Source organism: Solea solea, chromosome 3 (genome assembly GCF_958295425.1).
Source record: "Solea solea chromosome 3, fSolSol10.1, whole genome shotgun sequence".
Taxonomy (NCBI): Eukaryota; Metazoa; Chordata; class Actinopteri; order Pleuronectiformes; family Soleidae; genus Solea; species Solea solea.
The window spans coordinates 10,672,889-10,686,549 of NC_081136.1; positions in this window are offsets into that span (position 1 = coordinate 10,672,889).

Here is a 13,661-nt window from a genome sequence, read left to right on the forward strand (position 1 = left end):
TTTTGGACAACATACTATACTATGACATTTTTGAGTGATTTTGGACGACATACTATACTATGACATTTTTGAGTGATTTTGGACGACATGCTATACTATGACTTTTTGAGTGTTTTTTGGACGACATGCTATACTATGACTTTTTTGACTGATTTTGGACGACACACTATACTATGACTTTTTTTAGTTATTTTGGACGACATACTATACTATGACATTTTTGACTGATTTTGGACGACATACTATACTATGACTTTTTTGAGTGTTTTTTGGACGACATACTATACCATGACTTTTTTGACACATTTTGGACGACATACTATACTATGACATTTTTGACTGATTTTGGACGACATACTATACTATGACTTTTTTGACTGATTTTGGACGACATGCTATACTATGACTTTTTTGACTGATTTTGGACGACATACTATACTATGACTTTTTTGACTGATTTTGGACGACATACTATACTATGACTTTTTTGAGTGTTTTTTGGACGACATGCTATACTATGACTTTTTTGACACATTTTGGACGACATACTATACTATGACTTTTTTGAGTGATTTTGGACGACATACTATACTATGACATTTTTGTCTAATTTTGGACGACATGCTATACTATGACTTTTTTGACTGATTTTGGACGACATACTATACTATGACTTTTTTGAGTTTTTTTTGGACAACATACTATACTATGACATTTTTGAGTGATTTTGGACGACATACTATACTATGACATTTTTGAGTGATTTTGGACGACATGCTATACTATGACTTTTTTGAGTGTTTTTTGGACGACATGTTATACTATGACTTTTTTGAGTGTTTTTTGGACGACATGCTATATACTATGACTTTTTTGACACATTTTGGACGACATACTATACTATGACTTTTTTGAGTGATTTTGGACGACATACTATACTATGACATTTTTGTCTCATTTTGGACGACATGCTATACTATGACTTTTTTGACTGATTTTGGACGACATACTATACTATGACTTTTTTGAGTGTTTTTTGGACGACATACTATACTATGACTTTTTTGAGTGTTTTTTGGACGACATGCTATACTATGACTTTTTTGAGTGTTTTTTGGAGGACATGTTATACTATGACTTTTTTGACATATTTTGGACGACATACTATACTATGACTTTTTTGTCTCATTTTGGACGACATGCTATACTATGACATTTTTGACTGATTTTGGACGACATACTATACTATGACTTTTTTGAGTGTTTTTTGGACGACATGCTATACTATGACATTTTTGACTGATTTTGGACGACATACTATACTATGACTTTTTTGACTGATTTTGGACGACATACTATACTATGACATTTTTGACTGATTTTGGACGACATACTATATACTATGACTTTTTTGAGTGTTTTTTGGACGGCATACTATACTATGACATTTTAGTCTCATTTTGGACGACATGCTATACTATGACTTTTTTGACACATTTTGGACGAGATACTATACTATGACATTTTTGACTGATTTTGGACGACATACTATACTATGACTTTTTTGAGTGATTTTGGACGACATACTATACTATGACTTTTTTGAGTGTTTTTTGGACGACATACTATACTATGACATTTTTAAGTGATTTTGGACGACATACTATACTATGACTTTTTTGACTGATTTTGGACGAGATACTATACTATGACTTTTTTGACTGATTTTGGACGACATACTATACTATGACTTTTTTGACTGATTTTGGACGACATACTATACTATGACTTTTTGAGTGTTTTTTGGACGACATGCTATACTATGACTTTTTTGACTGATTTTGGACGACATACTATACTTTGACATTTTTGACTGATTTTGGACGACATACTATACTATGACTTTTTTGAGTGTTTTTTGGACGACATACTATACTATGACATTTTTGTCTCATTTTGGACGACATGCTATACTATGACTTTTTTGACACATTTTGGACGAGATACTATACTATGACATTTTTGACTGATTTTGGACAACATACTATACTATGACTTTTTTGTCTCATTTTGGACGACATGCTATACTATGACATTTTTGACTGATTTTGGACGACATACTATACTATGACTTTTTTGAGTGTTTTTTGGACGACATGCTATACTATGACATTTTTGACTGATTTTGGACGACATACTATACTATGACTTTTTTGACTGATTTTGGACGACATACTATACTATGACATTTTTGACTGATTTTGGACAACATACTATACTATGACTTTTTTGAGTGTTTTTTGGACGGCATACTATACTATGACATTTTTGTCTCATTTTGGACGACATGCTATACTATGACTTTTTTGACACATTTTGGACGAGATACTATACTATGACATTTTTGACTGATTTTGGACGACATACTATACTATGACTTTTTTGAGTGATTTTGGACGACATACTATACTATGACTTTTTTGAGTGTTTTTTGGACGACATACTATACTATGACTTTTTTGACTGATTTTGGACGACATACTATACTATGACTTTTTTGAGTGTTTTTTGGACGACATGCTATACTATGACTTTTTTGAGTGTTTTTTGGACGACATGCTATACTATGACTTTTTTGAGTGTTTTTTGGACGACATGCTATACTATGACTTTTTTGACACATTTTGGACGACATACTATACTATGACTTTTTTGAGTGTTTTTTGGACGACATGCTATACTATGACTTTTTTGACAGATTTTGGACGACATACTATACTATGACTTTTTTGAGTGTTTTTTGGACGACATACTATACTATGACATTTTTGTCTCATTTTGGACGACATGCTATACTATGACTTTTTTGACACATTTTGGACGAGATACTATACTATGACATTTTTGACTGATTTTGGACAACATACTATACTATGACTTTTTTGTCTCATTTTGGACGACATGCTATACTATGACATTTTTGACTGATTTTGGACGACATACTATACTATGACTTTTTTGAGTGTTTTTTGGACGACATGCTATACTATGACATTTTTGACTGATTTTGGACGACATACTATACTATGACTTTTTTGACTGATTTTGGACGATATACTATACTATGACATTTTTGACTGATTTTGGACGACATACTATACTATGACTTTTTTGAGTGTTTTTTGGACGGCATACTATACTATGACATTTTTGTCTCATTTTGGACGACATGCTATACTATGACTTTTTTGACACATTTTGGACGAGATACTATACTATGACATTTTTGACTGATTTTGGACGACATACTATACTATGACTTTTTTGAGTGATTTTGGACGACATACTATACTATGACTTTTTTGAGTGTTTTTTGGACGACATACTATACTATGACTTTTTTGACTGATTTTGGACGACATACTATACTATGACTTTTTTGAGTGTTTTTTGGACGACATGCTATACTATGACTTTTTTGAGTGTTTTTTGGACGACATGCTATACTATGACTTTTTTGACACATTTTGGACGACATACTATACTATGACATTTTTGACTGATTTTGGACGACATACTATACTATCATAGTATAGTAAGTCGTCCAAAATCACTCAAAAATGTCATAGTATAGTATGTCGTCCAAAATCACAAAAAAAGTCATAGTATAGTATTTCATCCAAAATGAGACAAAAAAAGGCATAGTATAGTATGTTGTCCAAAATGTGTCAAAAAAGTCATAGTATAGCATGTCGTCCAAAATGAGACAAAAAAGTCATAGTATAGTATGTCGTCCAAAATATCTCAAAAAAGTCATAGTATAGTATGTTGTCCAAAATGAGACAAAAAAGTCATAGTATAGTATGTCGTCCAAAATATCTCAAAAAAGTCATAGTATAGTATGTCGTCCAAAATCAGTGAAAAATGTCATAGTATAGCATGTCGTCCAAAATGAGACAAAAAAGTCATAGTATAGCATGTTGTCCAAAATCACTCAAAAACGTCATAGTATAGTATGTCGTCCAAAATCAGTCAAAAATGTCATAGCATAGTATGTCGTCCAAAATGCGTCAAAAAAGTCATAGTATAGTATGTCGTCCAAAAAACACTCAAAAATGTCATAGTATAGTATGTCGTCCAAAATCAGTCAAAAATGTCATAGTATAGTATGTCGTCCAAAATGTGTCAAAAAAGTCATAGTATAGCATGTCGTCCAAAAAACACTCAAAAAAGTCATAGTATAGCATGTCGTCCAAAAAACACTCAAAAAAGTCATAGTATAGCATGTCGTCCAAAAACACTCAAAAATGTCATAGTATAGTATGTCGTCCAAAATCAGTCAAAAATGTCATAATATAGTATGTCGTCCAAAAACACTCAAAAATGTCATAGTATAGTATGTCGTCCAAAATCAGTCAAAAATGTCATAGTATAGTATGTCGTCCAAAAAACACTCAAAAAAGTCATAGTATAGTATGTCGTCCAAAATCAGTCAAAAAAGTCATAGTATAGTATGTCGTCCAAAATTACTCAAAAAAGTCATAGTATAGTATGTCGTCCAAAATCTGTCAAAAAAGTCATAGTATAGCATGTCGTCCAAAAAACACTCAAAAAAGTCATAGTATAGTATGTCGTCCAAAATCTGTCAAAAAAGTCATAGTATAGCATGTCGTCCAAAAAACACTCAAAAAAGTCATAGTATAGCATGTCGTCCAAAAAACACTCAAAAAAGTCATAGTATAGCATGTCGTCCAAAAAACACTCAAAAATGTCATAGTATAGTACGTCGTCCAAAATCAGTCAAAAAAGTCATAGTATAGTATGTCGTCCAAAATTACTCAAAAAAGTCATAGTATAGTACGTCGTCCAAAATATGTCAAAAAAGTCATAGTATAGCATGTTGTCCAAAAAACACTCAAAAAAGTCATAGTATAGTATGTCGTCCAAAATCAGTCAAAAATGTCATAGTATAGTATGTCGTCCAAAATGTGTCAAAAAAGTCATAGTATAGCATGTCGTCCAAAATCACTCAAAAACGTCATAGTATAGTATGTCGTCCAAAATCAGTCAAAAATGTCATAGTATAGCATGTCGTCCAAAATCAGTCAAACATGTCATAGTATAGTGTGTCGTCCAAAATCAGTCAAAAAAGTCATAGTATAGTATGTCGTCCAAAATCACTCAAAAACATCATAGTATAGTATGTCGTCCAAAATGTGTCAAAAAAGTCATAGTATAGCATGTCGTCCAAAAAACACTCAAAAAAGTCATAGTATAGTATGTCGTCCAAAATCTGTCAAAAATGTCATAGTATAGTATGTCGTCCAAAATTACTCAAAAAAGTCATAGTATAGTATGTCGTCCAAAATCTGTCAAAAAAGTCATAGTATAGCATGTCGTCCAAAAAACACTCAAAAAAGTCATAGTATAGTATGTCGTCCAAAATGTGTCAAAAAAGTCATAGTATAGTATGTCGTCCAAAAAACACTCAAAAAAGTCATAGTATAGTATGTCGTCCAAAATCAGTCAAAAAAGTCATAGTATAGTATGTCGTCCAAAATTACTCAAAAAAGTCATAGTATAGTATGTCGTCCAAAATCTGTCAAAAAAGTCATAGTATAGCATGTCGTCCAAAAAACACTCAAAAAAGTCATAGTATAGTATGTCGTCCAAAATCTGTCAAAAAAGTCATAGTATAGCATGTCGTCCAAAAAACACTCAAAAAAGTCATAGTATAGCATGTCGTCCAAAAAACACTCAAAAAAGTCATAGTATAGCATGTCGTCCAAAAAACACTCAAAAATGTCATAGTATAGTACGTCGTCCAAAATCAGTCAAAAAAGTCATAGTATAGTATGTCGTCCAAAATTACTCAAAAAAGTCATAGTATAGTATGTCGTCCAAAATCTGTCAAAAAAGTCATAGTATAGCATGTTGTCCAAAAAACACTCAAAAAAGTCATAGTATAGTATGTCGTCCAAAATCAGTCAAAAATGTCATAGTATAGTATGTCGTCCAAAATGTGTCAAAAAAGTCATAGTATAGCATGTCGTCCAAAATCACTCAAAAACGTCATAGTATAGTATGTCGTCCAAAATCAGTCAAAAATGTCATAGTATAGCATGTCGTCCAAAATCAGTCAAACATGTCATAGTATAGTGTGTCGTCCAAAATCAGTCAAAAAAGTCATAGTATAGTATGTCGTCCAAAATCACTCAAAAACATCATAGTATAGTATGTCGTCCAAAATGTGTCAAAAAAGTCATAGTATAGCATGTCGTCCAAAAAACACTCAAAAAAGTCATAGTATAGTATGTCGTCCAAAATCTGTCAAAAATGTCATAGTATAGTATGTCGTCCAAAATTACTCAAAAAAGTCATAGTATAGTATGTCGTCCAAAATCTGTCAAAAAAGTCATAGTATAGCATGTCGTCCAAAAAACACTCAAAAAAGTCATAGTATAGTATGTCGTCCAAAATGTGTCAAAAAAGTCATAGTATAGCATGTCGTCCAAAAAACACTCAAAAAAGTCATAGTATAGCATGTCGTCTAAAAAACACTCAAAAAAGTCATAGTATAGCATGTCGTCCAAAAAACACTCAAAAATGTCATAGTATAGTATGTCGTCCAAAAAACACTCAAAAAAGTCATAGTATAGTATGTCGTCCAAAATCTGTCAAAAATGTCATAGTATAGTATGTCGTCCAAAAAACACTCAAAAAAGTCATAGTATAGTATGTCGTCCAAAATCTGTCAAAAATGTCATAGTATAGTATGTCGTCCAAAGTTACTCAAAAAAGTCATAGTATAGTATGTCGTCCAAAATCTGTCAAAAAAGTCATAGTATAGCATGTCGTCCAAAAAACACTCAAAAAAGTCATAGTATAGTATGTCGTCCAAAATGTGTCAAAAAAGTCATAGTATAGCATGTCGTCCAAAAAACACTCAAAAAAGTCATAGTATAGCATGTCGTCCAAAAAACACTCAAAAAAGTCATAGTATAGCATGTCGTCCAAAAAACACTCAAAAATGTCATAGTATAGTATGTCGTCCAAAATTACTCAAAAAAGTCATAGTATAGTATGTCGTCCAAAATCTGTCAAAAAAGTCATAGTATAGCATGTCGTCCAAAAAACACTCAAAAAAGTCATAGTATAGTATGTCGTCCAAAATGTGTCAAAAAAGTCATAGTATAGCATGTCGTCCAAAAAACACTCAAAAAAGTCATAGTATAGCATGTCGTCCAAAAAACACTCAAAAAAGTCATAGTATAGCATGTCGTCCAAAAAACACTCAAAAATGTCATAGTATAGTATGTCGTCCAAAATCAGTCAAAAAAGTCATAATATAGTATGTCGTCCAAAAAAAACTCAAAAATGTCAAAGTATAGTATGTCGTCCAAAATCAGTCAAAAATGTCATAGTATAGTATGTCGTCCAAAAAACACTCAAAAAAGTCATAGTATAGTATGTCGTCCAAAATCAGTCAAAAAAGTCATAGTATAGTATGTCGTCCAAAATTACTCAAAAAAGTCATAGTATAGTATGTCGTCCAAAATCTGTCAAAAAAGTCATAGTATAGCATGTCGTCCAAAAAACACTCAATAAAGTCATAGTATAGTATGTCGTCCAAAATCAGTCAAAAATGTCATAGTATAGTATGTCGTCCAAAATCAGTCAAAAAAGTCATAGTATAGCATGTCGTCCAAAATCACTCAAAAACGTCATAGTATAGTATGTCGTCCAAAATCAGTCAAAAATGTCATAGTATAGCATGTCGTCCAAAATCAGTCAAACATGTCATAGTATAGTATGTCGTCCAAAATGTGTCAAAAAAGTCATAGTATAGCATGTCGTCCAAAAAACACTCAAAAAAGTCATAGTATGTCGTCCAAAATGTGTCAAAAAAGTCATAGTATAGCATGTCGTCCAAAACGCACTCAAAAAAGTCATTGTATAGTATGTCGTCCAAAATCAGTCAAAAAAGTCATAGTATAGCATGTCGTCCAAAATCAGTCAAAAATGTCATAGTATAGTATGTCGTCCAAAATAACTCAAAAAAGTCATAGTATAGTGTGTCGTCCAAAATCAGTCAAAAAAGTCATAGTATAGTATGTCGTCCAAAATAACTCAAAAACATCATAGTATAGTATGTCGTCCAAAATGTGTCAAAAAAGTCATAGTATAGCATGTCGTCCAAAAAACACTCAAAAAAGTCATAGTATAGTATGTCGTCCAAAATCTGTCAAAAATGTCAAAGTATAGCATGTCGTCCAAAATCAGTCAAAAATGTCATAGTATAGTATGTCGTCCAAAATGTGTCAAAAAAGTCATAGTATAGCATGTCGTCCAAAATGAGACAAAAATGTCATAGTATAGTATGTCGTCCAAAATCAGTCAAAAAAGTCATAGTATAGTATGTCGTCCAAAAAACACTCAAAAAAGTCATAGTATAGTATGTCGTCCAAAATCAGTCAAAAAAGTCATAGTATAGTATGTCGTCCAAAATCAGTCAAAAAAGTCATAGATAGCATGTCGTCCAAAATGAGACAAAAATGTCATAGTATAGTATGTCGTCCAAAAAACACTCAAAAAAGTCATAGTATAGTATGTCGTCCAAAATCAGTCAAAAAAGTCATAGTATAGTATGTCGTCCAAAATCAGTCAAAAAAGTCATAGATAGCATGTCGTCCAAAATGAGACAAAAATGTCATAGTATAGTATGTCGTCCAAAATCAGTCAAAAAAGTCATAGTATAGTATGTCGTCCAAAATCAGTCAAAAATGTCATAGTATAGTATGTCGTCCAAAAAACACTCAAAAATGTCATAGTATAGCATGTCGTCCAAAAAACACTCAAAAAAGTCATAGTATAGCATGTCGTCCAAAAAACACTCAAAAAAGTCATAGTATGTCGTCCAAAATGTGTCAAAAAAGTCATAGTATAGCATGTCGTCCAAAACGCACTCAAAAAAGTCATTGTATAGTATGTCGTCCAAAATCAGTCAAAAAAGTCATAGTATAGTATGTCGTCCAAAATCAGTCAAAAAAGTCATAGTATAGTATGTCGTCCAAAAGATAGATAGAGATAGATAGATAGATACTTTATTCATCTCACAGAGAAATTCACAGTTCAGCAGCTCCAGAATATGTTACACGATAGAAACATAAGAGGCATGCAGGTCTATGTACAGTCTAAATATAAACTGAAACATATGTATAAAAAGGAAAAAAAGAAAAAATATATAAAAAATATAAAGGCGTTGTAGAATGAGATGTACATGTGTGCTTGCATGTATGTGTCATGTATGATGCAGTGTATGTGTCATGTATGATGCAGCGTATGTGTCATGTATGATGCAGTGTATGTGTCATGTATGATGCAAAATCAGTCAAAAATGTCATAGTATAGTATGTCGTCCAAAATAACTCAAAAAAGTCATAGTATAGTGTGTCGTCCAAAATCAGTCAAAAAAGTCATAGTATAGTATGTCGTCCAAAATCACTCAAAAACATCATAGTATAGTATGTCGTCCAAAATGTGTCAAAAAAGTCATAGTATAGCATGTCGTCCAAAAAACACTCAAAAAAGTCATAGTATAGTATGTCGTCCAAAATCTGTCAAAAATGTCAAAGTATAGCATGTCGTCCAAAATCAGTCAAAAATGTCATAGTATAGTATGTCGTCCAAAATGTGTCAAAAAAGTCATAGTATAGCATGTCGTCCAAAATGAGACAAAAATGTCATAGTATAGTATGTCGTCCAAAATCAGTCAAAAAAGTCATAGTATAGTATGTCGTCCAAAAAACACTCAAAAAAGTCATAGTATAGTATGTCGTCCAAAATCAGTCAAAAAAGTCATAGTATAGTATGTCGTCCAAAATCAGTCAAAAAAGTCATAGATAGCATGTCGTCCAAAATGAGACAAAAATGTCATAGTATAGTATGTCGTCCAAAATCAGTCAAAAAAGTCATAGTATAGTATGTCGTCCAAAATCAGTCAAAAATGTCATAGTATAGTATGTCGTCCAAAAAACACTCAAAAATGTCATAGTATAGCATGTCGTCCAAAAAACACTCAAAAAAGTCATAGTATAGCATGTCGTCCAAAAAACACTCAAAAAAGTCATAGTATAGCATGTCGTCCAAAAAACACTCAAAAATGTCATAGTATAGTATGTCGTCCAAAATCAGTCAAAAATGTCATAGTATAGTATGTCGTCCAAAATCAGTCAAAAATGTCATAGTATAGTATGTCGTCCAAAATGTGTCAAAAATGTCATAGTATAGTATGTCGTCCAAAATGTGTCAAAAAAGTCATAGTATAGTATGTCGTCCAAAGTCACTCAAAAATGTCATAGTATAGTATGTCGTCCAAAATCACTCAAAAATGTCATAGTATAGTATGTCGTCCAAAATCACTCAAAAACGTCATAGTATAGTATGTCGTCCAAAATCAGTCAAAAAAGTCATAGTATAGCATGTCGTCCAAAATGTGTCAAAAAAGTCATAGTATAGTATGTCGTCCAAAGTCAGTCAAAAATGTCATAGTATAGTGTGTCGTCCAAAATCAGTCAAAAAAGTCATAGTATAGTATGTCGTCCAAAATCACCCAAAAAACGTCATAGTATAGTATGTTGTCCAAAATGTGTCAAAAAAGTCATAGTATAGCATGTCGTCCAAAAAACACTCAAAAAAGTCATAGTATAGCATGTCGTCCAAAATGAGACAAAAATGTCATAGTATAGTATGTCGTCCAAAATCAGTCAAAAAAGTCATAGTATAGTATGTCGTCCAAAAAACACTCAAAAAAGTCATAGTATAGTATGTCGTCCAAAATCAGTCAAAAAAGTCATAGTATAGTATGTCGTCCAAAATCAGTCAAAAAAGTCATAGATAGCATGTCGTCCAAAATGAGACAAAAATGTCATAGTATAGTATGTCGTCCAAAATCAGTCAAAAAAGTCATAGTATAGTATGTCGTCCAAAATCAGTCAAAAATGTCATAGTATAGTATGTCGTCCAAAAAACACTCAAAAATGTCATAGTATAGCATGTCGTCCAAAAAACACTCAAAAAAGTCATAGTATAGCATGTCGTCCAAAAAACACTCAAAAAAGTCATAGTATGTCGTCCAAAATGTGTCAAAAAAGTCATAGTATAGCATGTCGTCCAAAACGCACTCAAAAAAGTCATTGTATAGTATGTCGTCCAAAATCAGTCAAAAAAGTCATAGTATAGTATGTCGTCCAAAATCAGTCAAAAAAGTCATAGTATAGTATGTCGTCCAAAAGATAGATAGAGATAGATAGATAGATACTTTATTCATCTCACAGAGAAATTCACAGTTCAGCAGCTCCAGAATATGTTACACGATAGAAACATAAGAGGCATGCAGGTCTATGTACAGTCTAAATATAAACTGAAACATATGTATAAAAAGGAAAAAAAGAAAAAATATATAAAAAATATAAAGGCGTTGTAGAATGAGATGTACATGTGTGCTTGCATGTATGTGTCATGTATGATGCAGTGTATGTGTCATGTATGATGCAGCGTATGTGTCATGTATGATGCAGTGTATGTGTCATGTATGATGCAAAATCAGTCAAAAATGTCATAGTATAGTATGTCGTCCAAAATAACTCAAAAAAGTCATAGTATAGTGTGTCGTCCAAAATCAGTCAAAAAAGTCATAGTCTAGTATGTCGTCCAAAATCACTCAAAAACATCATAGTATAGTATGTCGTCCAAAATGTGTCAAAAAAGTCATAGTATAGCATGTCGTCCAAAAAACACTCAAAAAAGTCATAGTATAGTATGTCGTCCAAAATCTGTCAAAAATGTCAAAGTATAGCATGTCGTCCAAAATCAGTCAAAAATGTCATAGTATAGTATGTCGTCCAAAATGTGTCAAAAAAGTCATAGTATAGCATGTCGTCCAAAATGAGACAAAAATGTCATAGTATAGTATGTCGTCCAAAATCAGTCAAAAAAGTCATAGTATAGTATGTCGTCCAAAATCAGTCAAAAATGTCATAGTATAGTATGTCGTCCAAAAAACACTCAAAAATGTCATAGTATAGCATGTCGTCCAAAAAACACTCAAAAAAGTCATAGTATAGCATGTCGTCCAAAAAACACTCAAAAAAGTCATAGTATAGCATGTCGTCCAAAAAACACTCAAAAATGTCATAGTATAGTATGTCGTCCAAAATCAGTCAAAAATGTCATAGTATAGTATGTCGTCCAAAATGTGTCAAAAATGTCATAGTATAGTATGTCGTCCAAAATGTGTCAAAAAAGTCATAGTATAGTATGTCGTCCAAAGTCACTCAAAAATGTCATAGTATAGTATGTCGTCCAAAATCACTCAAAAATGTCATAGTATAGTATGTCGTCCAAAATCACTCAAAAACGTCATAGTATAGTATGTCGTCCAAAATCAGTCAAAAAAGTCATAGTATAGCATGTCGTCCAAAATGTGTCAAAAAAGTCATAGTATAGTATGTCGTCCAAAGTCAGTCAAAAATGTCATAGTATAGTGTGTCGTCCAAAATCAGTCAAAAAAGTCATAGTATAGTATGTCGTCCAAAATCACCCAAAAAACGTCATAGTATAGTATGTTGTCCAAAATGTGTCAAAAAAGTCATAGTATAGCATGTCGTCCAAAAAACACTCAAAAAAGTCATAGTATAGCATGTCGTCCAAAAAACACTCAAAAAAGTCATAGTATAGCATGTCGTCCAAAAAACACTCAAAAATGTCATAGTATAGTATGTCGTCCAAAATCAGTCAAAAATGTCATAGTATAGTATGTCGTCCAAAATCAGTCAAAAATGTCATAGTATAGTATGTCGTCCAAAATGTGTCAAAAATGTCATAGTATAGTATGTCGTCCAAAATGTGTCAAAAAAGTCATAGTATAGTATGTCGTCCAAAGTCACTCAAAAATGTCATAGTATAGTATGTCGTCCAAAATCACTCAAAAATGTCATAGTATAGTATGTCGTCCAAAATCACTCAAAAACGTCATAGTATAGTATGTCGTCCAAAATCAGTCAAAAAAGTCATAGTATAGCATGTCGTCCAAAATGTGTCAAAAAAGTCATAGTATAGTATGTCGTCCAAAGTCAGTCAAAAATGTCATAGTATAGTGTGTCGTCCAAAATCAGTCAAAAAAGTCATAGTATAGTATGTCGTCCAAAATCACCCAAAAAACGTCATAGTATAGTATGTTGTCCAAAATGTGTCAAAAAAGTCATAGTATAGCATGTCGTCCAAAAAACACTCAAAAAAGTCATAGTATAGCATGTCGTCCAAAAAACACTCAGAAATGTCATAGTATAGTATGTCGTCCAAAATCAGTCAAAAATGTCATAGTATAGTATGTCGTCCAAAATCAGTCAAAAATGTCATAGTATAGTATGTCGTCCAAAATGTGTCAAAAAAGTCATAGTATAGCATGTCGTCCAAAATGAGACAAAAATGTCATAGTATAGTATGTCGTCCAAAATCAGTCAAAAAAGTCATAGTATAGTATGTCGTCCAAAAAACACTCAGAAAAGTCATAGTATAGTATGTCGTCCAAAATCAGTCAAAAAAGTCATAGTATAGTATGTCGTCCAAAATCAGTCAAAAAAGTCATAGTATAGCATGTC